Genomic DNA, 4,721 nt, shown 5'->3' on the forward strand with positions numbered 1-4,721 from the left:
GTGACAACCTAGGGGATGTCACTTAGTATTATCCACTCCTGAGTGACCAGAGGAGCTCCACCAAGATAATATCTCATCCTGGCTTGGGGTCATGATACACATGCACCCAAAAATCCATTTACGCAAATAAAACATGATTTTCTCAAATTAAATAAAATGCACATGTATGCTCCATGTAATGCACATCTCAAGGCACAAAACAACCAACCAATCACAAATCAACAAAACCAATCAACTCCGTCCTCAATCTATCTGACCCCCGAACTCCTCGGACTTAGTCCGGAATCAACCAACCAGCAGTCAAATAATTATTGTAAGAGAAAAATATATTTAAATCTAAAAGTAGAGTTTGGAAAATACTTACAGCGTTATAAGGTATTTTTTTAAAGCTCGCAGTGTTGCAAACGGCGGAGAAAAAGCAACGTAACAGTGTATTTTACACTGTGGCCATGGGTAGTAAATTACCCACTTTCGAACGAGGACAAACCAAGACACGAAATTAATAGGGAATGGCCTTGAGATATTTATGAAGATAAAGGAAGTGAGCTTTGGCTGTGGGTGGCGGTGGAAGCGCCAAAAGGGGCTGAACGGAGTTGAGCTTGTGGGAGCTGCTCCGTTAACGGATCGGGGCCGAAATTGGATGGGTTAGGTTGGAAAGAGGTAGGGGAAGAAGCTGTGAAGAGGTGGTGGCTGGAGGTGGACCGACGGCGCCAGAAAAGGCTCAAAACCATGCGGAAAGAAGGGGCTGTAGGGCGTGATCGGCAGCACGGATGGAGCTGAAAATTGGTGGGGGTGATCACCAGCCGAAGGAGAATGTTTTGGTGGGGGTGGTGTTGGCCACGCCGGCCGGACGGCGGTGGGTCAGGGCTAGCAGCTGGGCAGCGACGGGAAGGGAAGGAAAGGGAGCAGCGCGCGGGGAGAGAGAGGAAGAAGAAAGAAAAGAAGAAGAAAAAACAAAGAAAAGGAAAAAGTAGAAAAAGAAAAAAAAGAAAAGAAAAGAGGGAGAAAGAAAATGAGGTCCAATCCTCACTTCCAGAATCTAAAAACTGATCCGCCGTAAATGATTTTAAAAATATAAAATGACTAAAATAAATTAAACACCACATCAAATAAAATAAAAACCAATTTAAAATACAATAATTTAAAATAAAAGAACTACTATATTAATTAAATTAAAAACAACTCCTTCAGTGAAAATACACGTAAAAATGGGGTACCACAGACATGGTGATTTCGGCAAACCCAAGAACACACACATACCTCATGCCACTTGTCCTTAGTGAGGATTTCCAAGGGATGTTTGCATGGGGAATGACACATGGGGAAAACAAAAGTGAGACTTTCTAAACAATTTACATTAGGAATACCAAGGGACTTTCGGATCCTTAAGCCACACGCCCAGTCAAGTTTATTTTCTGACGTATGCCATTTGTCATTCATGCCTAGGGTTTTGGCCACCACTTGCCACATGTCATATTTTGAGTTTTGAGAGGCATAAGGAAGGGGGAAATCACCTAGGGAAGATGCATGGGAAAAGGAAAAGAGCATGGGGAGCACGCACCTACCTCCTACATGCCACTTGACAAGCATGCACAAGGCTACAAGGCTGAAGCCATGATTTATCAAATGACAATTTTGCCCTAGAAATACCTTGAATCTAGACGATATGAAGGAACATGCCCAAGGAGCTTCTTAGGATTTTGAGTTTTGACAAGAAAACCATGCCACTTGTCATTCGTGTATAGGAGCTTTTGGACTTTCGAAGGAGAGGCAATGATGAAAAAGAAAGAGGAGCTTTGACACATGGCATCCTTCAAATTTGTATTCCCTATAGCCTAGCAAAGGCACTACTTGTTCCACATGCATCAGCAAAGGCACCACTTGTCCCACATGCATCATTAAGAGCCACTTGTCCCACATGCACCAGCTATGCCACTTATCCAACATGCAAACCTACCAATATGCCACTTGTACAACATGCAATAGTCAAAATCTATGGCTATCCACTTGGAAATAAAAGCTAAAGCAAGAAGAAGAGAGTTTGAGCTATTTTTTAGTATAAAAACACCCTTTTATCTTATGATTGAGGGTCTACACAAAAATCACTCACTTTTCTCTTCTCTTCCTCTCTATTCTTCATATACACACCCAAAGATCTAGCTACACCACATTAAAAAAGAGCTTAACACACTACAATGGTGAAAACCGAGAGTTGTTGGTTAGAACAGTGCAAACTGAGCCTCCTCTTCAAGATTTTCAACTTGGTTAGCAATCTTCCTCATATTTTCTCAATACATGTTGGAAGGTTGCGTTAGTGTTCTAGTAGAAGCTTTCTCTAAAAACAAATATGTCGATTTATGATATATTTGATGGCCATGTGTTTAGGATGAAAAAAAGCATTTGGTGTTGTTAGACAAGTTTAAGATTGACAAAAAGGTTGGATTTTTATCATTTCCACAGTTTCTATAGCTCTTGTATAAGCTTAAAATAATGTCGTTGGTTGGATGAAGTTCTTGTACAAAATTTGAGATGTTAGGGTTTATAATGCCATTTAGAGTCAATAATATATCTCATGGTTAGTATCTTGATGATTATATATGGTTTTAGTTTTTCATGTTGTTTTATGGATTTATCATTTATCTTGAAATTTTGACTATTGTGATATTGTATGCCTCTAATTTCTATGATATGGCTATGATTTCATTTGAAATCCATGCATGCCATGATTATGGTCAATATGATTCAAGTATGGAACATGTTAAGTGAAGAATTCCTATGATTTCATGCCTTGGATGTTTCAGGCATGACATATTCGTTTATGTTCATGAAGTTGTTTTGGATGTTTCACATGCCCATGTTAACATGCCATGATTTGAAGATGTTATGATCAATGAGTTCATGCACGACATCTCATGTGTCCCATGTCTAGTATGTAAAGGGTTACATTTTAAGTCTCATGTCACATGCATTTGGGTACAAGTTTGTTTTCTAAAGGAAATAAATGAGTCAAAAATGTTTTTATCACGACTTCAAATGCTAGGACGGGGGATTGTCCTAGTGGAACTCCTTTATCCATTCTAGAGTACTTAAGAATAGAGTGGTAACCCCTAGGTCGACAAAGAACCGTTGACGCGCCTCGAATGGATTTTTTGGAAAGGATGCCGGAGTGAGGTAGCACCTAACGCTAGTGGGTGCCATGACTAAGGCAAGAAATTGACGAAGTACTATCGTGGTATTATGATATGAATATGTTTAAGAAGTATTCACCATGGTGTATGGACTGTTGATGGTGTGGTAACTGGTAAGAATACGTGGTACATTAGGGAGCCGTGATGTATCCACAAGTGTTATAAAAATAAGGCAATGCACCTATACAAACGATATGGATGAATCATGTGATATGATATAATATGTTCTGGATCACGTGATTAAACAAGATATGAATGATGATAAAAGTATGTTTTTTTGAAAAGTCAAGAATTATGTTACATGTCTTTTGAAAAAGGTCAAGTGCATAAATCAAATCTTCAGTCAAGTCATGTGTCAAGTACATGTGCATGCATGCATTCCACTATTTGCCACTTGTATACTTATGTTAATCATTGTATGTTGTGTGCTTACTTGCTAAGATTTCTCAGAATCTCATTGTAGTAGTTTCCACTACCATTCCCCACCAAAATGATAGAAGTTGTGACAGGACCAGGAGTAGCGAGTCAAGATGATGACCAAGGCTAAGGATGTGCTCAACTTAGAGAATGAACGGATTTAGTCGTGACCTACTTGGAGATGGCTGAGATTAGAAGGATGCCTTAATGATTTTCTTTGTTAAGGCCTTTTTAGACAAAACTTGTTATGTTAATTTGTAACGTGGAGTTTGATACTCCATTACTGAGAAGTATAATTTAAAAGTTATGGATGAAGTTGGGATATTAGTTTTATTCTGATACAACATTTTATAAGATGACCTATTCCATTGCAATTTATTGCATACTGCTAGAAACATTCTAGGAGCATGCATCTTAAGTGTCATGTACGAGGGTATATAGTCTTGGGTTGCATGTCCCGACACTTTAGTCACCGTCTAATCCCAAGCGGTGACTAGAGGCATCTAAACTAATAGCCACGATTATCCATTTCCTAGACACCATTTTTGACATTATAGCAGAGCTACCTAAGCAACTTAACAATATATTAGAATAGTTTTATTTTTAGACTATAATTATAGAGCTCTGTCTCCAATACTTATGTCATTACAGATCTTTTGGATAAGTATTGTAACTTTTGGTTATCTATTATCATGTGATAATGAAGAATCCCTAGTTTATTTTGGGATATGTTATATTTTGTACATAGTATTGCTCAGAGAAGAAAATTATTCGCTGCAAATATTGAATATTTATATATATGCTAGGTGCATTGCATCTTTAACTATCATGAACAAAGATATGTAACCTTGTGTTGTATTTTCTAATGCTTCAAGCTTTGTCAAATCCCAAGTAGGATTTGAGGGCTTCACAGAATCCATCGAATTCAAGTGAGAGGTGGTGTTGCCTCAGGACATTCGAGCTGCCCTGTGACATTGATAAGGTTAAAATCGAGTTCAAGAAGGTGAGGGAACACATGGAGAGATAAATTCAGATTGGGTGAGCGATAATATGTCAAAGAGAAAGAGAAAAAACTTGAGACATACCACTATCTCCCACGACCTTCATTGGTCACCC

At 38.6% G+C, this 4,721-nt stretch overlaps 1 long non-coding RNA gene across 1 annotated transcript; it reads left to right on the forward strand.

Annotated features, from left to right (window-relative positions):
• Nucleotides 1-2,111: 2,111 nt before the first annotated feature.
• On the forward strand, nucleotides 2,112-3,946 carry LOC122309514. The gene is made up of 2 exons (XR_006242446.1): nucleotides 2,112-2,264; nucleotides 3,652-3,946. It is a non-coding gene; the product is annotated as an uncharacterized LOC122309514 (long non-coding RNA).
• The last annotated feature ends 775 nt before the right edge of the window (nucleotides 3,947-4,721 follow it).

This window comes from Carya illinoinensis, chromosome 5 (assembly GCF_018687715.1).
Source record: "Carya illinoinensis cultivar Pawnee chromosome 5, C.illinoinensisPawnee_v1, whole genome shotgun sequence".
NCBI classification, from domain to species: domain Eukaryota; kingdom Viridiplantae; phylum Streptophyta; class Magnoliopsida; order Fagales; family Juglandaceae; genus Carya; species Carya illinoinensis.